Source organism: Lissotriton vulgaris, chromosome 7, assembly GCF_964263255.1.
Source record: "Lissotriton vulgaris chromosome 7, aLisVul1.2, whole genome shotgun sequence".
NCBI lineage: Eukaryota > Metazoa > Chordata > Amphibia > Caudata > Salamandridae > Lissotriton > Lissotriton vulgaris.
This window is the reverse complement of record NC_141695.1, coordinates 1,175,012,319-1,175,036,903: the sequence shown is the minus strand read 5'-3', so window position 1 is coordinate 1,175,036,903 and position 24,585 is coordinate 1,175,012,319.

Here is a 24,585-nt window from a genome sequence, read left to right as displayed (position 1 = left end):
GCCAGTTCGCGAGGATTTTGTACCAGTTCGCGATTGCGAACTTACCTGTTGGCACGCAACGGTCGCGACTATGTTGTTTCTACGTCTGGTTCATCATCACAGGTTCACAGCACCCTCTGTTTCAACACTGCCACCCTCTGTTTCACCCATGCCACCCTCTGGTACATCAATGCCACCCTCTGGTTCATCATCATCACTGTAGATTATGGGGGGGAAAAGCAAGCACACCTGCCCTGCTTCAACTGACATGAATTAATTTGGGGTTGATTTATTAATGTGTCACTGTTTTAAAATTCCAGTCTGGCTGCTGCTTCCTTATCTGGAATTTGCTTTCTGTTGCAGTGCAATTTTTTTTTCCAGGACCTTTGTGGCCTACTTGTAGCTATTCTATGATCCGCCTGTGAGGGTCAGAGCAGGGTCATACAATTGTTGCAACTAGCAACTGAACTCTGGAGGGGCCCCAGTCAGGAAGCACTACAGGGAATGGTTACTAATGATGAATTTGAACTTTTGCACCTGCTGCTGAGTGCTTTCAGTTTAGCAAAACTCGTTTTTCTGCAGAACAGCAAATGTAATGCCCAAGCCCCCAAACAAACTTACTTGTGAAAGTTTATTTCTAATCCAAAAGTGATCCAAAGAAAGTCAAAAGGCCTCAAATCCAAAAAAGGGCAGGCAAATGTCAACCTGAGGAGTTATTCTGATAAAAATCATCATTTTCAGAAGGTCCATGCTGCTTGCTAGTGGATTTCTTGTGCAGAATTGCAAATTTTGTAATTTCGCGAGTGCGAGATTAATGCTGCCCGCCGCACCTAAATGTTCGCAATTGCGAACTTACACCGCACGCCGCAAAATTGTATCACCAAGAAAAAAAAATCCGCTGCTTGCGAATTTGCGGATTTTCTGTAAATTCGCGAGCGTTCGCGGATCGTGAATTTACTGAAAATCCGCGAAATCCGCGAGCGTAACGGATTTTCCGCCCACCCTTACTGAAGACCTCAGAGACATCGCCAATGCAGATGTTTGGGACTTCACTGGAAAGATATTGGCCTGGTAGTACAATCAGTCTAAACTAAATTACAGCCTAATTATACTTACCCCAGAGGACCCCCCCTATCATGAGACTCCAGATACTATTGCAGGAATAAAACCAGTGATTGAAGACATGCTTGAGAAAAGCACACTTAGAGAATTATTGGAAGCACATGCAAATCGCCTATTATGGTTTTACAGTAGCCCAAGAGTAAATATAGAATCATCTAGGATTTAAGATGAATGAATAAAATAGTGGTGCCCGGTGAGTCCCGTGGTACTGAATCCTGCCACTGTGCTTTTTCAAATTCCCTGTACTGCAGAATGATGTACTGTCATTGATTTATGCCAGGCTTTCTTTTCAGTGCCTTTGCCCCCAGATAGCCAATATTTGTTCTCATTTACATTGCAACAGAAGACAATCATGTGGTCTTGTGTCCCTCAAAGGTATATAGAGAGTCCATTAAATTTCAACTAGATCCTAAAAAGAAATCTAGAATCATTGCAAATGCTATGTGAGTCTACCCTTGTTCAATACATAGATGACCTATTAGTAGCATCAGAAACATGCAAGCTTGTAAATGCGACACCATTGCACTCTTGAATCACCTGGCAGAGAACAGACACAGAGTGTCTCCAACAAAACTGCAGTACTGTTCAAAATCTGGAACACATTATCATGAAGGGAGTTAGAAAGGTGTCACCAGAGAAAGTGGAAGCCATCCTACAGATGAATCCACCGCGAACACAAAAGTAAGTCAGGATATTTTTGCAAATGGTTGGCTACTGTAGACAATGGATACCACACTTTTCCTTGATGGCAAAACCTCTACTGAGGTTGACCAACTGAGATGTGTCTGATCCACTTCCAGGGCACGACGAATGTACAAAAGCGTAAATGTGAAAGAGAAATTGTGTTGCTCCCCAGCTCAAAAGAATTTAGTCTGTTTTGCAGTGAGATAGATGGGTGCACACTCTCAGTTTTGACATGGACTCATTGCAAAGCCTGAATACCTGTGGCTTACTTTTCTACTACACTTGGTCCTGTAGCAGCAGGTCTCCTGAAGGCAGAGGCTGCGGTGAGTACTAGTCTGGAAAAGCGCGAGAACATAGTGATGGGATATCCTTTATTTGTCATGGTCCCGCACTCTGTGGAGATATTGTTGACCAAAAGTAAGACTCAGTATCTTACGCACAATAGACTGACATTCTACGAACAGAGTTTATTGGCTTCTGAAAATGTTGTGATAAAATGATGCAATATACTAAACACAACTACATTGCACCTGTAATTGAGCAAAGTGAAAAATTTGAAGAATTCGATCATGATTACCTAAGTCTCACTGAACTGTGCACTAAACCCAGACCTGATATTAAGGACGAACCACTAAATTAGCTCGATCAAGTCCTGTTTGTGAATGGTTCATGCCTGAGAGGAAATGAAGGCACACTAAGAGCAGCATATGCCGTGTGCACCATAAATGATGTGATAGAAGCATCCTGATTTCAGTCTGCATTTTCTACACAAGTTGCCAAGTTAATTGCTCTCACCCAAACTTGCAGTTTGACTGCACAAATGAGAGTCACCATCTTTACGGACTGCCAGTATGGGTTTGGTGTGGCGCATGACTTTGGGAAATTATGGTCGCAGCAAGGGTTTCTTACTTCAACAGGTACTTCAATTTGGAATGGACATCATGTTAAAAATGTGCTTGTAGCACGCCAGTTACCAAGTGATATTGCTGTAGTAAAATGTCTGGGACATCCAACTGAGTGGGTGCAATGCCATGTGCAACAGATACACAGACTCAGTAGCCAGGTATTGTGCACTGCTAGCTTGTATATTTATTGGAGCATTCACATGTGAATCTGAGGAAGACAGTGCTTTTGCAATGGTAATGGACACCACTGACACTTGGGTGGAACTGAAAAGGGTACAGGAAAATGTGTCTGAAACAGAATAGAATGGGTGGATCAGGTCAGGATGTATAAAGAATGTGAATTACATTTGAATGTCATTGGAGGGAAGGACAGTGCTAACTAAGACTTGGGATGCCTCTCCTTCTTGAGTCAGATAGAGGCGCACGCTTCAACAATGAAGTGATGAACATGTTATATGCTGCTCTAAAGACAGAACAAAAGCTGCATTATAGCTACAGACCAGAAGCATCAGGAATAGTCAAATAAATTAATGGAACCATCAATCTGACTTCACTAAAATGGCCAGGTGCTCTACCTCCCAATCCTGGTAATTGGGTTATGATCAAGAAGCACGTTCGGAAGACTTGTCTTCAACCCAGATGGAAAGGCCCCTTCCAAGTCATAATGACTATGAACTCTGCTGTTAAATGTACTGAAATCCTGAACTAGATGCATGCCTCACACACCCAGAAAGTGAACAATCCAGAAGAATTGCCTTGAGTCTATGATGCTGAAAGAAGAGCTTTAGTGGTCGCACCACCAATCGAGAGACCAACTAGACCTGCATCACCAGCCCCTGTTTGATACAGAGGGAAGCACTAGGAGAAGAAAGGGATGAAGATTTGCAGACTGAGAAACAAGTACAAGTGCATACAAGTGCCTGGAATCACGCAAAGTGGCATTGAAATCTCTGACGAGGAATAAACAGAGATTTATTTGCATGTTAAAAACGAGCAAGAGCACGATGAAGGCAGGAGCTATGGGATAAAAAGACTTTGTCTACAAGCACCGTGGCCAAAACGTCTCGGAAAAGAGAGACTGAGGAGAAGTTCAACAGCATGAATTCCTTATAGTGCAAGAAGAAAGTGAAACAGAAGTCGAAGGTTATCTTAATCTGAATGATCAAGTCCTAAGGAGATCCAAAAGGACTTAAGCACCTTGCAGAAGATATTTAGCAGCTGAATGGTCTTACTGTGTAAATGCAGCACCGAGTGTTACTTTAGAAGATCTGTGCAAAGTGAATCCTGAACTATTAGAACCCCCCTAATTACTACAAGGTCCATGGTTTTGTTGGAACATCCTGCACAGAGGAGGGAGGAGTCTGCCAACATGCTGACATTACCCATGGCTGTGCATACAATCCAGATAAATGCAATGAACCCGAATTGCATGAATTGGGAAATACAAATTGTGGGATTCAGCACCATTGGTTTTCAACAGCTCGGAAGCGTATATCGAAAGTGATAATAATGCCAATAGTAATAGTGGGGCTTTGCCTAACATTTCTTTATGTTCTATTTCTGAGCTGTAAATATTTCCTGTGCAAACGACAGAAAAATTTTCAGAAGAAAATGTATGAAAGGGCCATGGGCCCAATCTTTCGGTGCTAACTCCAACAACTTCAACACAGTTTGATGAATTACACAAACTTTTTGCAGATTGCTAATTGTTTATCTTACTTTTGGTGGTTTTAAAATCATGCAGATCTATGAAGAGGCTCGGAGGTAAAAGGATGGAAAGAAAAATGTTAGTTCACAAATAATTGTTGCATTATTTGATAATTCCACATGAAATATGGCAAAACAAATTTGTATGGAAATGGCGTGGGGGCAAACATTTTGATGTGGAAATAACTCTGGTGCTCTATCATGAGTCTACATAACATTGGCAGACTTTAAGCAAGTTAAACCCAATGCAGGAATCTCAGGTATCAAGTAGATATGGCAAGGGGAGACAAAATAAACCATTTGTAAAATAAATCATTGATTTGCTAATAACTTTAATATAATTTTATCAATCTGCAGGAAACGTGACGGACACTCTACATGGGTATGTTGCTCTTGATATATCAAGGTCATGTAAAACCATTTAGGAAAAGCACAGTTAAAAGGTTATTCAAAAAGTGGCTTTTCCCACTTTAGCTCCTATAGAATTCTTTCGTCTCTGCTATGGAAAAAAACTCACGGGATGCATTTAGATAAAATGGGTGCTGTATTGACCTGATCCTCTAAATAAGCTAGACCCAAATCCTGGTGTGCAATAAAGCTGGACGTTGATTTAGGGAATGCCAGGAGTCTACATAGGAACTTATTTTCAACTGTCTGAAGCGCACTCCACCTTGTGTAACTCAACCCCCTGCCCCAAAGGTGCAAACTGAGATGTTCTTACTTTTATATAGGTGATTCAGCGTGCAGAGTTTAGATGTGAGGGTGAGATGCCGTAGGAGTGGGGGCATAGTCAGGGTCTTGTAATGGGGCATGTGAATTGTTGAAGGCTGTATTTCGGTGGGATTTTCCAGTTATTTTGCAAGCGGCTGGCCCACAAGGTCAGAACTTCCCCAACCAGATAGCCTGGTCAAGTTGTGTAAGTCTTCTTCAATTTTAATAAGGCCACATGAGGATGGGATCCAGGGCAATGGAAAGTGATGAATGCACACTCTTTAAAATCTCCTCTAGCAAAAGAGTGAGTGATTCTCCTCTAGGCTGACTACTGGCTTTGACACTATGTTCTCCCATACCCATCTCCCCCATGGGAAGACCATAGCATAATCGTTTGGATTTATATTCACCCTCCACTCTTTTCCTTTTCCCTCCTTGCGATTTTATTTTGGTACCCTGCCTGAAACTGAAGCTTGGCCTGGAGATTCCATTCCTTCCAAGCCCAGAGTAGTACCTAATTCTGCAGTTATGAGCACAGACAGACTCTTAAGCTCTCATTATAAGTGTGTTGGAGTAGGAAGTGCTATTTATTTAACCCATTTCAATCTGACTCCACAGGGTGAAGTATTTGTCTGGGGAGATAAATAACACTTATTCTGAGATTTCGGAGATTAAAGACTTTGGTTTTTACCACACCAAAATCTGCAAGTTATATTAAATATCATACTGTTTTTTCCTGTTAGATTCCAGCAGGTTTGACTTGCTGAAATTTAACAAAGGATGAGGTATTTAACACATCCAGTAATTACCATATGTAATAAATTTCACTTAACTCACAATTCCAACCCCTGTGCAAACTGTGTTTTTATGGGGTCAGACTACATCAGTCCACTCATAATCACAGCCCTAGTCTTGGAGAAGATGAGATTCCCATATAAAAACACTGTACCATTTTTACTAATCTTTGCACACTCCTTGAGGCAGTTGTGCTCCACTGAGTCCATCAACATGAAGCAAGTCCTTTCATATTTTCTAAGTAGGGAAAATCCTAAACTTTGCTCTCCATGTCAGCTGACATCTCTGCTTAATGCAGGTGGACATTATTTTGCCGAACTACTTCTTGTTCAAATAAATTCTCTTTTAGAACAACTGGAGGCCGAGAAGCAGCATAGCTTTATATCAGGTCATATAACTGGAAAAACTGATTTAGCTTTGACACTACTCACTATAGTGTATGTAGAGAAGCTGTCACAGTAACCCTCTCTTAGACGCGGAGAGGGTCGGACTGGGAAACAAAAACAGCCCTCGCAATTTTTTTCAGACCAGCACTCTACCGAAAGTAGCGAGGCAGATCAGTGCAAGGGAGGTTTTTTGGGTGTGGGGGGGATGTCTGTGCCCAGATTTTGACAGCCAAAATAGAAAAGAAAATGCATTTTTCAACATCTTGTCATGCCAACATTTGCCCATCAGCCCAGCAGTCTTGAACTAGATTCTCTTGTTAATTCTCACTCAAAGTAGAATGCTCCTTGTAGAGTGGGGGAACAGTGCTTCTGGAGAAATAATACGGCCTCAGAACTGAGGTTAGAAAGGTCTCCAGGTTGTTTGCATGAACACCTAAGACTTTAATTTGAATGTTATAGCCAGGTACTAAGTACCTGTACTTCTTCAACTTGAAAGGGAAAATGCCAGTACTTCTCAGTAAAGGTGCAATACTTTTAATGGGAGAGTCCCAGTATTGCTCACTATCAAACAGTTACTCTGGAATAGTGTGTACTATCACTTATATATTTCCATTTTAAGCACTGTGAACATCCATAGTGGAATATTTAACAGAGGCAGCTAAAGAGGATGAAGGACCCATTTTAGAATGATGTGTGGAGCCCTTATACTGTCAAGAGACATCACATGCTATTCTATTTGATTTCTGTCACAAAACAAATATTTGTTTTGATGTATTTAACATTTTCTAAAATAAATGACAATGCACAAAGATGGCCTTCAAACTATCAATTTATCATAGAATATGAGCAGATTATTTAATTCATCTCACACATAACAATTTGTAAGAGACCAAGTGTGCCAATTATTACTTTTGCATTATAGAAAGGCATGTACGATGTAGAGGATTAGTCCAATACATCAGTTATTCATTCATTAGTCTTTATTCGACTATCTGAAGATAGCCACAAAAGAATTGAAATAAAACCAATACAATCATACTATAAAAAACACTACAACTTATACATATGTATTGACCATAACGTTCATACTTATACATCATTGAGGTAATTCATAATTATTTCACGTAAAATGATCATTTATAAAACTAATCATATTGAAAACCATAACAAATAAATACTCCTATGATCTTATACTTTTCCTCTTATTAATTACTTTCATACACCAGTCGGTTACTAGAGAATTAGTCAGTTACAGTTTGCCTGATCATGATATGCTTTGGCCAAATAACTCAATCTCTCTCCTTGACTGTGTTTTTATTTTCCTCTGCTCTACTCTTAGCCCCTTATCCCTGAGTCCCTTTCCTCTTCCCAGTCACGCACCCCCTGCTATCAAGTCTATACTTATGTTTTATTTTTAGATCTCAGCACAACGGCATAGGTATATGCAATATACTCTCAAATGCAGCACCTTACCAGGAAATGCATTTGTGGTTGAATTTGCAATCGTTCCAGGTTTGTATTGGGTTCCCAAACATTTCAAATTGCACAGTAATTACTTTTGGAATACTTTTTGATTACTTTTAGATTACATCGACTACCCGGGGTGGTATGCCTAGATACGACATCAGGGATCTCACAATACAAGGTACGTAAGAGTTTTGAAGGTTTGCAGTTTAGTTACTTTTTCTTTCATACAAAAGTTCAACTCAACATTTTTAGGAACAAAACTTCTAACATTGGTTCTTATGGGAGAAAAGGATTAATGGTTCTCAGGTAAGTAAACAACTTACGAGTGGGAGTTTTGAGGGTTAGGTCCAAGGTTCCCCAAGGTCTAGGTAGGCACTCAAATTGCACCAGCAGCGGCACTGGGGCGGCGGGTGCCGAGTGCAGGGCCCAAAGTTAGCTTATGGGGCAAAGAGGAACTTCAGTCAGGGGCCGCTTACGAACAGGCCACTTGGTTGTAGGAGCAATGCTCCTGGGGTTAAAGTCAGCACTGCAGGGGCAAACAATCAGCATAGGAGCTGCACCGTCAGTGGCACAGGGGGGCTGGGTGCAGTGTGCCAAGGAGACATCGGGGACCGTATGGATCCCCAATGGAGACCGGTTCGGCAAAGAGGCTGAAGGCTTGGGCAGAGAGACTTCCTGAAGGCGACCACCGGCTGGAGAGGTACTTTGGGTTCTTGGGGGATGCCTGGACACTGTTGGTTGAACCAACCAAGGCTGTGGGGGGGGGGAATCAATGTTGGGGTGCCTTTTTGCATCAGGTCTTCTTACCAGCTCCGTTCGCAGTCTTGGGACCCTTCAGGTTGGAGCTGCAGGCATTGTCTTGAAGCTTGAGGGAGGTCAGGGATCACCAGATCCCAGGTCAGGATTGCTGGGGAGAGGTATTTTGGGTTCTTGGGGTTGCCTGGACACTGTTGGTTGAGCCATCCAAGGCTGTGGGGGGTTGGTGTAAGGGTGCATTTTGGCATCAGGTCTTCTTACCAGCTCCGGTCGCGGTAGGGTGATCCTTCAGGTTAAAGCTGCAGGCATCGTCTTGAAACTTGAGGGAGGTTGGGAATCACCAGATTCCAGGTCAGGATCGCTGGGGAGACCTCCTCGTGGTCTTGGGCCACTCGATCTCGGCCCGTGGGCATCGGGTGCAGAGTGGGGCAAAATCGCAGAGCCGCCTGGATCCGGATTCTGTGGTTTAGTCTTTGCTTGAGAAAATCCAGTGCTCAAGGAAGAAATAGTCTGTTAGATGATTGTCGGGCAGGTCCTCTGGGCTCTGGAGGGCTGCTTGACATGCCAGGGTTCCCACTGTAGGTAGGTTGAAGTCGGGACAGTCCGGTAGGGCTGGGTTCAAAGCAGTAGGTTTCCTCTTTTTCTTAGGTTAGCACCGCTCTTCAGTCCATCTTCCTTCTCCCTCGAATCTGAGGAGGCAAGGTTTAGGGTCTCCCCTAAATACTAAATTTAGGGGCGTTACAGGGGTGTGCAAGTTGGTACCAATGGGTCCCTTCATTGTGGTGAGTACACACCCTATTATGCCACCCTCCAGTGGGAGAGAGGAAGGAGCCTCTTCCTAATTGGTTGGGTTCCCTCATCACCAGGATGCAGGGAAATGACATGTGTGCTTCACCTCGCCTCCCCCATCTGAGGGGTTTTGGCAAAGGTGTGCACACCTCTCCTCCTAGTCCTCCTAGCTCAGTTTTCCTGCTGATTCTCCTGCCCAAAGTGGGGGGCAGAACCGGTGGGAGCCAGTTACGGGGGCAGCAAAAGACAGGGACAGTTTACAAAGGTGGTAGGCTTTTGAGGTTTCCCCTTTCATGGACCCAGCCCATCCTGTGGGAGGAGGCATGACACCTCTGCCCAGGATGAGCTTTGTTTCTGGACCAGGGAGCGGAGGCTCTCTACCCAGGGGACCATAAACATGTCTAGTGGTGGCAAATGGTGGGCAGCCATTCAGGAACCACACCAGGGCTGGTTGTTTATCAGAGGCATCTTTAAGATGCCATCTGTGTGCATTTTACATTAAATCCCACAATGGCATTCATGTGGGTTTAATGTGCTGAGAAGTTTGTTACCAAACTTCCTAGGTTTTAGTAAAGCCATTATGGATCTGTGGAGTTTGTAATGACCAACTCCCAGACCATATATTCTTTATGGCTTTAGTACACTTACAATGTCTAAGAATGGACTTAGACAACGTAGGGATTCAGGGCTCATGGCACTGTCCCCTCACCTGGGGGCTAGTGCACCCTGCTAGAGGGGTGACTTACCTAGGCCCCAGACAGTGGGTTACAGGCATGGTGCACAGGGATGTGTGCCATGTCGACTCTTTACTTTCTCTGCACTAAAACATGTAGCCTGCAATGTCAATGTGTGGGTGTTAAGGTACAGGACCTCTAGGGGTGGCACAAAAGGTGATGCAGCCCATATTGGCCTTCCCTGCTCACAGTGCCTTTTATACCCATGGTACATTTATAAGCGACTAACCTGTGGTCAGAGATGTGCCATTTTTGGGTAAAAAGGTACAGCTTTGGGAAAGAACACAGGCCCTGGGAACCTGATTTGACACCAAGTCAAAGTGCATCATGTGCCAGGCAAAAAGTGGGCACTTAACATGCAAAAAGTGGCCCTTTTCCTCCAGGGAGACATTGGGTTAATTTTAAAAGTTAGTTTCTAAACTTTAGGCAAAACTTATCTTTGGTGGTGATATAATGGGTTAGATTATAAAGACAGGTCAAACAGTTGTGTTTTGAGAAGAGTATCATGAGCATTACAAGAAAGGAGGTTATGGGGAGGAGACCAGCTGGCTGCGGACGCTCAAGATTAATGGACTTGTTAACAAAAAAGGGATGTTGACAAGTTTTGCCATATTCCCACTTTGCAAATCCAGCAGTGTTCCTTGGACTTGGTAGTTTCATGCTTAGGGAACGCATACAAAGTACATTCAGTCCATCATATCACACATGAGTGACTCTACTACAACCAAAATTACGTTTTAGAGTAACTAATAAGTTGACAAACCTGGCTTTTCATAATATTCATAGAAACCTGTTCTACTGTGAGCTATTTACTTTCATTCCGTTATAAAGGCTCGAGGCCTCGAGCAACAACCTACCTGCTGCAGGTGCATTACGAGTGGTAACTCTCTCACTTCTTAGGAACTCACACCATGCAGTCTGGATCTCTTCCTGAAATATGACATGTACTTGTATCTGTTCAAATTATGAAGTGCTCATGCGGGGGTCTCTGGATGACACTGGCTGACTCCCTTCCCCATCCAGAGTGAGTCATCACTGTGCCATTGATTAGTTGCTACATCTGTAGCACATGATTACTCAATATGGCTGGGGAGAGAGTCAGAATCTCTCGTCCAGAGACCATTGCACGGGTTCAGGCTACTTTTGAAAGAGCTTAATAGGTGGTGTGAGGAGAGCATAAGAACTCACTGGACTCAAGTTCTTATCTCCTCGCCATCAATTTCGCACCTGAAAATTAGTCTGTTACAGACAGCCTGAGCCAGCAATTCAAAATTAGTGGTCTGCAGCCAGTGCAGTGAGGGCCTTCTGGCAGCTGGAGGGAGAATGGGAGCTGCTAGTGGCCGGCATCAAAGCTGGCTTCCAGCAATAAAACCAGACCCCACCCTGTCTAGCCTCCCAAGAAACACTGTGTGTCCTGAAATGCCAGTACTAGTCAGGGGCGTCAACTCACCAAAATGCCAGAAGTAGCAAAAGTAACAGCATAGGCCATTTGACCTTTACTTTGGCTACCACACTTATGTTTACATATACACACACACTCTTTTTTACATACACACACTCTCACCCACAAGAAAACATACAACTTACATTTAAAAGCATTTTACTTACCTCAGCTTCCAGATAGAGTCATATTCCAGCTAATTGTACTCCATTTTTCTTACACAAATAGTGAATAATATTATTCAATATCTGGGTAATAAATACATTTACATAAAACCAGGAAAGTAGAGTACCAACCGATGTACCATTAGGACGAGTGGCCCCTGTGTTCCAGGTACTCATTTTGCATCTATGAGGCCAGGGATTGCAAAAGTAGTGCAGTGGTTGCATGGGGCACACCAGGGGTTGCAGCAGGGACCTCTGGGGATGACTGAATCAAGTCCATGGTCCTCATCGGGACACAGAGAAATAATTCAACCGGGGGCGATTAGCGCTTTTCATGGGCAGGTCTGTTCAGAAGTGGTTTCCTATGTGAATTCATTTCAGCTGTGCTTGCATGTTCACCCATGTGCAGTCATCAGCCTCAATAAGATGCAATCAAAGCTAATCCCAGCATAGACAGAAGTATGCAAGGGCTGCCATAACTAAATTACCTTACATCCCTCCATTCCTGTATCAATATCATACTATCAGGATATTATTGACTGCAGAAAACATTGGAATTCTGGCTAAGATCCCAACAGAACTATGTAAATTGCCTCATGCTTTACTGTTGAATTTAGTAAATTAGAAAAAAACCATAATATAACTGGATCCCAAATGGTGGCGTTAAATGTTCCCTTTTAGACATCAGGTTTTATGTGGCAACAGGCTTTGCATTTGGTGATCAAACTTCTATTTCATTTTTGGGCTCAAATCACAAAGGTAAACATTCAAGCAGATTTACTTGTGTATATATACTACTACACCTGGGTGTAAGTCTAAAAATGTTTGCTAATCACCATTTCTGACTGTAGATTTACATCTAAGTGTACAATGTCATGTCTCTATACCCTCCATTTAGGGGCTAGAGAAATTTAAGACTTAATTTACATGTGTACAGTTACTAGTAGGACTTTCATCACATGCAAGTGCAGAACTCACTGTTGGAAACCATATGGGAAAAATATTAAAGTTTATTATTCTTTAAAACAATCTTTAAAAAGATATAACTAATAAAATAACATGTTTGAGAACATTAACTCGTTAAATTATTTGCATGTTAAATAATAAATTAATTAAAGTGCTTTATTTACTTTATAAATAATATTTCTTTATCAAAGATGCCATGTCCCATATATATAGCGAATTAGCGCAATCTAATCAAGAGGTCACTAGCATCAACACAGTTGTTTTGTGAGTATGAATTGATGGAAATTTTAAAGATAAAAGAAATATTTCAGTATGGTGAAACAAGCTGCAGTAACTGCCCAAATTTGTAGTTTGAATAAGAGGTCCTTGTTAAACTCAATCCCTAAATTTCATACTACCGAAGAATGGATCGGAGGTTCCTCAAGAATATTTCAATAAGTTGAGTAGTTGCCAAAAAAGTCGTTCTGACTTATCAGAATTAAGCTTCAGTCAGCTCGATTTTATCTAGGTTGTCACATCAAAAAGACAACCTTGAAAGCTGTATACCAATGATCATCAATCTGCTATATATGTATTTCAAATTCATTTCTTTATTTAAGATTATTACCTAAGTGGTGTTATTTTAAGACCTTACTTCAGGTATTTTCTATCTGAGTGTGTTGCAGTACCTGTGAATGACTATGCGTGGTGCCTGACTTGCTCGAAGGGTTGGCTGGAGTACATATACTACTACTTTGTTTTCACTTTTACTTTAGGGTTGTCATAACTTTAGAAATGTAGTTTGTGACTAGCAATGGGCTTTCTCTTTTGTGGGTAGGTGATGTAGTAACCTGACCCTTCCTAAACCACTTCTTACTTTTCCCAAAACTATCCCCATTTTTTAGTAAGTATTCCCCATTTTCCAGTCATTTCTTCTTGTCCCTCCCACTTTTAAATCTAAATCGTAGGTTTAGGAGTGCAGATATCTCTACCCCATTAGTATAGATCTCGACAAAGAAGAAAGGAGAGGAGAAATAAAAGTCTCCATATGCAGGTATGTCAATTGTATTGTGTTGTACGTGAATAGTACTACAGTAGTGATACTTCACATGCTACAAAATACAGGTGTAAATCTGGACCACAGAGTTTGGGAGATTAGTTATGGCCTCTCTTGCTGAGTAAGATAAAAAATGATGGTTTCTGTATTACCTTTCTCTTTCATTGGTTGGTAAGGATTACATTATCAAGATGTGCATCTATCAACTTTCGTCTATTTGTTTTGAGCTATAATACAAAGCAAACCTTCTTTAGTCTTTAAAGAATCCATCGGTTATTTTTTCTTTCATTTTGGGAGCTAAGAACCTAATTTATAAGCACACATGCCTAAGACTAAAACTTTGAATGATAGGTTTATTGATAACTGAGGTGCGTTGGAAGCATAGTACATCTATGGAAAAACATCTCAACACCAGTTTGAATAATGATGTGCAATTAATAACATCTTCATGTTATGTTGCAAGAACCCAAGCCACTATAGTTTCCAGTAGAAGTTTCAACCATTTGAATTACTATAAAAAGTTTTGGCCTAGGACCAAAAAGATGTACATTCAAGTCTGAGATTACCTCTGCAAAAACAATTTTGTATTCCAGCACTGAATGACCATTATGGGATCTACACTCTGTTCTCAGTTCTCAGAAAATATAACAGATGTAATTACTGATTAATGGGAATAGGAAAGGACCCAATTCACATAGATTTTCTGCCAAAAGTTGTGATTTACTCTTGCAGGTCGCCTGCTTACTAATGAGTTCCAGGATTGTACCAGGAGTACGCTTTGCTGACTTCTGGAATTAAGCCTTAGTAAAATCTTTCTGAATTGGGAGTTCTGGTATAGTCAGTTGTTATTTTAGTACGTTTGAAAAGATCCAAAGGCAACTTGATATTGCCAAAATAGTTTTTTAACTATCTCCAACTATAGTTATGCTGGACAGCAAGCTAATTTTTTCAGACACATATGTAATGGAAGGTTACTAAGCTCTATGCCATGAATATGCACCGTAGTAAACCAAACAAATGATCTGAAAATGTGGTGGATCTAAGTGGATAGTGAAAACCCGGTTATAACCTTTAAACACTGCTTTACCGGCTCATCCGCAGATCCAGGAATATCAACTCCTTGCCAACAGTCCTATAAATGCCACAGTTTTCCTAAACTAAGAAATTCTGTCACTAACTTGCCCCAGATAAAATGTTAATTTATTACACATGCTGGGCATGAGCCAGTTTCCGCTATTTGCTGGAATGGGAGATCCCAAATAATTAATGGCATGGGCCAGAAGGAAACAATAATTTTCACAGTATTTGGTTGTTTTAAGGCCACTAGATGGTGGCTTAGGGCAAGCAGGTATATACAGGTATTTTTACTTTCCTACATTAATAAATGATGGGGTTGACTTGAGCAGATGTCCCATCGGGTTATTATTGGGTTAATGAGGTATTGCTCACCTACTTTTTTTTAAGTGACTTTAAATTTAAAATGGGAAAACACGGACAAGAATTGGAATGGAGTTCCCTGCAAGCTTGTATTCTTGGGAGTTTACAGCCTTCTCTTTTCATTGAATCAAATAAACTTGATAAAATTGAACCCCATTGTGTTTTGTTCCTCTGCCTTATCAGGATTCCCCTCCATAATTGAATCCCAGGTTCTCTAGTCTTTACTTTCACTTTTCTTGCTTTTTTTCTAAGGGGTTTAAGTTGGTGCAGGCTTTTTAAGGTTTCATGCAAAAATAATGCCAATATCTACACTTATGTGTGTTCCACAACAGTTCTAATAATATATTTGTGCAGTTTTCTAGTAAATAAAACACACATATAGATAAATAAGTAGCGTAGTGGTTCTCTACTGCCTTGGGTGCAACAAGTACTTCTCATTGAATTTGGCAGGTACCTGAGAACTCGCCAAAATATTTGCAAGGCACAAACTATTTCAAACAATCAAAAACCCATTACCAATTTCTGTGAGTTGGCGACAAGAGAGCAATGGACACATTCAAATGGGAAGCCAGTTCTTGGTAGAACTCATCTGAAATACCAATGTTCAAGCACAGGAACTAAACTGGGAGAGTACACAAGGTAGTTTCCTCACTTGTACCAGACTCAAAGTCCCATTTCTTGTGAAATGGTGATCACTGTCAATACTGGCAACAGATGGGTTGGACCTACCGGTAACCATATTAACATGACAACTTGAATGTAGTATTCACATCTTTAAACCACAATATTTCTGGGAAAAAAAAGGTTACAGAGATGGTTTAAACATTTCCAGAATCACCATGACCAATGACGTCCAATCAGACACAACCCTAATAAGTATGTTGAAAGTGAAAACTCCTTCACTGGCCTCTCAGACTGGAAATGTGCTGATAAGGATTCCCACAAAATGAATGATGTTTGGGATTTTAGGTCTTTGAGACATGCTGTTTCTAGTATATAGGCTTGAAAAACACCCATCTTTTTCATTGCTTCCTGCTGCTGTCCTTTAGAAATGCCGGCTTTCATTGGTGAATACACTTAGTAGTCCCTCGTTTGGGAGTTTGTATCCTCCTATGAGGACCGGCCCTCTTATATGTGTTCTTACTATTCAGTTTATTTATACTTAGAGAGAACTCTTTTTTTAGTTGGCCTGCCCCTTTGTTCGTTAACAGTTCTGTTTACTTGTGCAATTAAACTTTAGTCGTTTCATTTGCTTGCCGTGTGCCTCTCCCCCACTAGTCCCACAGCACTGGTTCAGTCTCCTATCTCCGGTGCCTCCCTCTCACCCCTCACCCAACACTGCTCGCAGGTCCCCACCTCCCAATCTGAGGCCACTGCTGTTTTACTCTGTGGTTAATTTACGTAGCCTACCCCCACCCCCTGCACAAGGCTGCTTGCTCACCCTGAGATTGCTGCTTTGAATTCTTATGTTATTTTAAATTAGTCATTTTCGTTCATATAATGCACCTATCCATGCTTCTCAAAGTTAAGCCATCGCAAGACTCAAACACGGATCCCCAGTTTCCCACTTGGCAGTTCTCACCACTGAGCCATATCCTTTCCCTAGCCATGTCGCAGGGTGCAGTACCATATGTGGCCAAAAGAGTCTCCATGGGACACCTATTGTCAGCCTATAGTACCGCCGCCTAGCAACACTGCTTGTACATCTCGGCAGGATCTTTCTTTGCTTCTGCTCTTTTCATTACATTTGTCAGGATTTGTTTTTTACGTTTTATATGGGAAAGAATGTGGTGTCATGGCCAGCATTGCTGACCTTGGACATGGGAACCAGGTTTGAGTTGCGACATCAGCTAAACATTCTGTGATTCTGGGCAAATCACTTAATCTGCAATCCTTTTTTGCTTTAATATTGGTGAAACACCCTAAAGAAAAATGAAACCAAGGCATGAAGGTGTAGCAGAATAGGGAAAAATTAAGAAAAACCTTCTCAAGGCTCTCCCCAGCACAGCAGGAGAGCCGCTGCTATAAAATTCACTGCACCACAGAGACTCACCCCATAATGTTTTGCATGGCCTTATATTTCAAAAATCATGTTGCCTTTTTCTTCGCCTGTGGTGGTACTTGGATGATGGGACCACCACCGAACTCTCATTTTTCAGACCATCTTCTGGGTCCTCACCCTAGGTTGGGGGGACCCAAAATCATCAGCTCCCCAGATTTTTTAGGCATTTAAATTCTTCCATGGTTGGAGCTTTTGCTCTACAGCTGGGAAGGCAGTTTCCTTTAGGGTCATTATGCATTCTTGAAAAGATTATCATTGATGCAGTACTTATTCTCCTTTAGAACAAAATCTAAATCTTGCATCCAATAGCTGTAGGTCATTGACCATACATTTTAAGTTTGAGCTCTGCTATCTGACATTTCAGTGTTTTTTTACCACAAACTATGCCTAGTCTGTGCACAAAATTCATGACACAATACGCAGTGTGAGCTTGCTTATTTCAGGTGTTTCTAAACATAATGGGCTGTGGTGTTTAACATTCTAGCTGTATTAATGGAAGAGATATTTTTCATAGCAATTTCTATATTGCTTTTCACCTTTGCTGTTTCTGTTTTAATCACGGTACAACAGAGATATTTTTGGAAACTTGCTATAGAGTATTCATGAAATGCAGGGTGCAAGTCAAGTCACTGCTTCCAACAGGGAATTTTAATGGTTTAATGTGCATTTTTTAGGTCTTGCTAGCGAATGGAGCGCAGCTGCATCGCTTGGCGACACTCTATTGCTGTCGCTTTCCTTCCCAAAGGGAGACAAGCCATGTGCACGCCCGGACAGGTGATGGGCACGCGCATGGCGTCTCCTCTCTGGCGTCTCCTTTATAGTGATCGGAGCTTTCACGTGCGCTTGATTTATTAGTGCTTTCAAGCATTCACCGCCTGAGCAGGATTTAAGTGGTCCTTTGATCTGTAGGGCAAAAAACTCTTCCGTCTTCTGCCTGGCAGTAACGCTTGTTTTCTTAAGACTCAGCTCAGCTAAAACATTACACATTCTAGTATCCTTACTGGCAAAAATGTAAACTATTAAATCACTGGTGTCATAGACTATTCTATTTGCTCCGGCTTGCAGTCTAATGTCCGAGTATTACTTCATTGACTATGCAGTTGTAGGATTCCTTTTCGTTACCTCTCCAAAACTTATATTAATCAGCCTCACATTCTGTTGTCACCAGCATTAATACGATGCATTTCAAGGCTACACGTCGCATGAATATACTTGTCAACAACAGCAGCGGTCTGAGGTACCTAATCGTAAAAGGAATCAGATTCTGTCATGGAAACCTGTGAACCAAAGTCTCAGTTTTCTACGAACACAAGATGCACCCGACTGTAGTCTGATCTACCTTGTGTTTCTGGACCTCGCCAACTCCCTAATTGAAGTCTGCAGCAATATACAGCGCATACATTGCTGTTAAATAGAAGGCCAAAAATTGGACATTCTTCACACAGCTAACAAATGTAAATCAACCCTAGCCTAGAGAGTAATGTAACATTTTTGCGTGTTAATGTTGGCATCGTCAGCAGATTCTACAGATGCCTCGCTAAGCTACAACCTCCCGCGCCACAGCCCCAATGGCCACCGTCCCTGCGAACTACAGAGACATGTTTCTTTTTTAATACTTTCTTACGGCATTTCTCAAGGAAGTCGCAGGGACGACGGTGTGATTTAAACTGCTGTGTCCCGGTCCAAAGCTTTAAAGAGTCTGTGGGGTAATTCACTCTGACATTAGTTAGCAGCGCGAATTACCAGAAAGCGATTTATCAGGGAAAGTCTCAACACAGAAGGAGGGTAAATGAACCGCTGCTAACATTTTGAGCCACTTTAGGTTGAACATAAGCGGTTGGGCCAGGTGTCAGGCAGGGGTAGGGGGAATCCTTCTTCCTGGACTCTTTTGGGGTCACTGGTGGCCCCTTAGTGTCTTCAACCAATTTATCTGCCTTTGAGCAGGAACATCATTTATTTATCCAGGTGTGGCAAAAAACTCAAGTATTTCGTAAACAAAGCGCAACACTTCTCCAAGAGAAGACACTTCTAATTTCCTTTATGCAGCAGACAAAAACACGACCCATTGCATACACACCCTTTTTTTATACGTAGCTCGATACGAATGCAAGAGTCCTTTAAAAAACACACTGTGTGAAATAATGACATGGGGCCATTACCATGTAGGTATCACAGCATAAAAGTGTAGCAATACACGTAACAGTGCGTGCCTTACTAAAATGCTAATCATTTAAAGCACTCCAATACCTTTGGGTCAAGTTTGGGCTATATAAATCTGCAAAAAAAAGCTCGGTGACGGAGTGGGGAGAGAGAGCGAGACAATCACCGAACCGCCTGCTGGTGATCTCACTAAAGAAAGGTATTTGCACAAATGCACTCAATATCCAACATTTCTTTAATTTTCAAAGTTTCCGGGTGCAAGTACTCTATTTGCAGTTTTTATGTTTTTATTGATCACATATTGCCAGCGTTAGCAATGCTGAAAGAAAATATGTCCTCATTTAGTATGTGGAAATATACACTATTGAATAGGAACTGCACAGTCGCCAGGTCTGCTCCTCGTTTAACATGTATGTGCTGGGACTGAGGTGGATTGTTTCAGGTGAGTAGAAGGGGACAGGCGACTAGAATGTCTCAAAGGAAATGCTGCAGTTCTGGGCGGAGTCCTCAAGCTCATTTGGAACCCACTGTAGGGTAATCATCTGCGCAGCTGACAGTCCTCTTCTAAGGGCTGCTTTTCTGGTGGCTCCTCTTGTCCTTGATTACAGGTCAAGGCAGTGGCACTCCCCATCCGTGTGCTAGAGATGCACACTACAGAAGGGAGTAGGAGGCAGATCCAAGTTGTGTGTGTGTTCTTTAATGAAATGTTCAGTGGGCGCCTTAGAGCCACTCCACCATGCTTAGGGCCACTCCATCATCCTTACACCTGCTCCATCATCCTTAGAGCCACTCCACCATCCTTAGAACCACTCCACCATACTTAGAGCCACTCCACCATACTTAGAGCCACTCCACCATCCTTAGGGCCACTCCACCATCCTTAGGGCCACTCCACCATCCTTAGGGCCATTCCACCATCTGTACAGCCACTCTACCAACCTTAGAGCCACTCCACCATCCTTAGAGCCACTTTGCCATCCTTACAACCACTTCACCATCCTTAGAACCACTCCACCATTTTTAGGGCCACTCCATCATCCTTAGACCCGCTCCACCATCCTTAGAGCCACTCCGCTGTCCTTACGGCCACTCCATCATCCTTAGACCCGCTCCACCATCCTTTGAGCCACTCCACCGTCCTTAGACCCACTCTACCATTCTTAGACCCAGTTGAAAAAATGTTTTCGTTTTACGAACATAAATAAAACACATTGTCATTTTTTTCCAGTTTTCAGCCAGCATATTACTTGTGTCTCCTCTCCCCCATAACCTATTTCCCATTTTCTGGTTCTTCAGTACTGCAAGGTCATATGAATATCAATAGTACCGTGAAAATATCATTACTCCATTGCATACAAAAAACAAAAGTAAAACACATTGTCATTTCCAATGCCAAAAGCTCTAACTTTCACAAACGCGGGACCGATTGCATTGCAAAAAAAAAAAAATATGCGATGCCTGCTCACCACACTCACTGCCCTGAATTTTTCCTGGAGGCTCTCAACCCCCAGCCATCGAAAATGCAAACACCTTTCCTGATTTTCATCCCAGGCTTTCACACAGGAAGGAAATTGTGATCACTAAATGGTCAAAATGATTTAGATTCCAGGGTAAGACAGCTAGACATGCAAAATAGAGTATTCCCGTTTTCAGGATATAAGGGGACGCCCCCCGATGGTCCGGGAGGTGGAGTGGTCCACACACAGTTCAATACAGTTTGTCAGTTTTTTGTGTTCTTGCAGGCTCTGGGCCAAATGTATATTTCAGCCAGAAAGATTAGGGAAAAAATGCATTGAGATTTCCCTAATGGAGATTAGGGTACTGCTATAAAGGGGACAGCCCTGCGCACCAATGCTTAATTAAGAGGCTGGGGCCCGGTCATGCATACCTTAATTAATGAAAAAGATGTGTGTGTGCAGCACCATTTAATTTATGGTGACTTATAGGGGGCGCGGGCACCACTTAGGCTTGCTGGCTCTGCTGAGACTTAGGGGGACCCAGGAGTGCCGGGCACTCTCACGGTGGCCGCCTCCGCCGACCGTAGCCCATGGCGCCGGGAGGAGAGGAAGGACGCCTACCATGATGGATCTCCCCACCTCTAACACAGTGCACGAGGCCCTTGGCCCACCGGGCCCGCCATGCAGCCAGGTCTGGGGTGCTGACACTGACCGAGGGTGCTACCTGTCATGGAAAATGGGCCCAACAAGGAGCCGCAGCCCGGCCTCCCCCGGGGACGGGGCGGAGAGAAAGCAACCGTCTGCTGCAGGTAAGGCCCCCCGCACCGCAAGGTCCCAGGTGCCCCGGGCCAGCCGGAGTAGTGACCCCCCCAGACAAGAGCACCGCACGCCGTAGAACCCCTCCACCATGCCAGGCTGCAGTGGCCCGGGCAGCGTCTCTCCAGGCACCACCCTCCCCTTGCTGCCCCCACCCCTGCAAAATAATTAATCTATCGGAGGAAAGGAATCGGAATGGGGAAAGGTGCCGCCCGGTCCCCAAGAGGCGAAACCACCCTCCCCTTGCTGCCCCCACCCTAACAAAGAAATACATCCCATGGGAAAAAAATGTATTCAAATGCGGGTGAAGGAGCCACCCGGCCCCCGGGGAAGGAGCCTGGGGGGAGCACTCACTCGTAACTTTTGGACTGGAAACACGCGTGCGCCGCGCCATTATGGGACCGTCACCTGTTGTCGCTCTTGTCCTTGGTCCACCATCTTGCGGAACAGCAGACATTCTACTGCTCTCCCTTGGTGCTGTGACTGCGTCTCCCCTCCGACCCCACTTAATGGAACTCTGCTCCCCTTGTTTTTTGGGTCCTGACCTGAGAAAATCTACTATTTGTATATATATATATGTATATAGAGATAACTCCACCACTAGTATATGTAGTAGACCTTTGTACTCTCTACCATTCCTATGTGACTCTTAGAGTTTATCCATTTGTATCTCTTCCTTGAGTGACATTACAACTTGTACATTTGCAATTTTTTTCTGTTTCTATCTCCTCCTTCTGTGACTTTACTATTTTTCCTATTGCAATTTTTTCCGTTTGTATCTTTTATGTAACTCATGTAATCCTAAGTCCTTATGTATCACAACTGGTTCTTATGTAAAGCGCTCTGACACCTTCGGGTAATGTTCGCGCAATATAAAATCGCATTAAATAAATAAATAAAAGTCTAGTCGAATTAGGGGGAACAAAATATCCGAAATATATAATATGCACATGTTTCACAACACGTGACCCATTACATACACACATGAGGCGTGAAGGGCCCCTCTGTACACATTTTACAGGGAGAGGATGAGTAAACTATTGTACAAGGGTAGAGACACAAAACTTCTGTGTTCATCAATAGAATGTGAGCTTTAACCAGTCTCTGCACAGCTACTACCTGCTTTGCGTGGGGATAAATGTGAATGTCCTTTCAGTCTAGTGGAGTCCGGTGCTCTGCTGTCAAAATAACACAATTTCAGATTGAACAAATCCAGTGGGACAACCCATGTCAAGGCCACAACCCCTCCCAAGATGCTAGTCCCCTCCCCTTCCCTGAGCCATTTTTAACTGCGTCCATTATACCCTTCAAACACAACAGGGACCACTTGCTTAGTGCCTTAAAAAGGTTGCAGTTTACTATAACATAAAATGTACACATTTTGCATCTTCACGGTCCTTTCTCTTTTGCCAAAATGAAAGGGATTTTGTGCTTTAGGGGCCTCTCGCCCCCTTCTTAACCCCCTACGCAGCTTGTGGACTAGCCCCCTGTTTGGGGGAAATCAAGTCCATCCTGGGGCGACAAAACCCGGTCGACGCCTTTTTCGTGGGCTTACGCCCCTGGTGGGGAGGTCTTCCCACCTCTGGGCGGTGTTTGTCCCGGACCCCAATTTGGGTCCGGCTTTACCTTCCCGGGCCCGGGGTCCAATGGGAAGCATAGGGCCAGCCATTGCTCTAAGAAAAGGGGATGATGACAAAGCTATCTGTAGAAGACCAGGACATTTACTTCTACAGCTGCTGTTGAATCTGCTTTGAGTGTAGTGTAGTTCCTATATTCCCAATAGGCTCTGCGCATTGGAATAGTGTATCCTGTAGTTTAGATGTAGGACTGAAGTCAGCTAGGTCTCTACCGAATATACTAAACTTAATTGTGTGTGTGCCAGCTAGCTCAGAGGTCACTAGAAAGTTTCTTGAATGAACAAGAAGGGATTCGTTTCTGACAACCGCTTAAAACATGACAACTTTGTTTCCCAAGAAAGAGAAATCAATCTCTAGAGTTACGGAAACAATAGATAGTTATTTCGCTCAGTCAATCGTGCATGCTTAGCTTCACCAGAGGTGCAGAGAAATAGAGAGACGGGCGTTTTCAATAAATGGGTTTTTATTGAACAGTCTTCTTTCTCAAGCATAAGAAATTAACTGCTACAATTGCAATACTTAGCATGAAGTAAAGTGCGAACAGTAAAAAGAGTGTTACAAAATAATATTGTAATAGCATGATATGGTTTCTAAGCCATAGAATACCTAAAATGCATAAAATACATACAGTGACAAATAATGACTAAAAGTACTCAACTGGTGTTGAATGATTCTAAGGTGTGGGCTAAGCCTGAGGATTTACCCGTCTGTATTTGCGACTGTTATTCCTTGCAGGATACTTTACATTTTATGTTTTTCTCCAGTATTTATGCCTTGCCTAGGAAAAAATATATTATTCTGTTGCTCAGAAACAAGGGGTTTGTCCAAGCGAAACCAGCTCTCCTTTACCTAAAACGGCTAGACGCCCCACTAATAATGTTTAGTGTTGCAAATTTTTTGGTGGCTGCTTGTCGCCTTAAAAAACGTACCGGGAATAGACAACATAACATCACTGGCGATAACTTATGAAATTTATAATAAATTGTCTTTACTTTTTAATACTTGTAAATATTTTAATTGTTCATTTTTAACAGTGACTTCAATTCAATGTAATTATTTTCTCCTGATTATGTATTTGTGTTTGTATGCTTTTTTTATAATTTGTTATTAATCGAAATAAAGTTGTTTTGAACTTGAACTTGAACTACTCAACTGGTGCTTCTAAAATACGCCTACCCTGGTGTACCTAACGTAGGTCTCGTACAAGGGAAGAAGTAAGTGAGGTGTAGCTTAAGTTTAGTATTCTTTTGCCAAGAATCTATTCAAACAATTCTCTTAGGGTCTAATCAGCTCCTTACCTTGGTTTAGAATGCAGGAGGTCTTGTATCTCTCTCTCAGGACTCAATTTCCCTGCAACCCGCAAGGGTAGCCTGG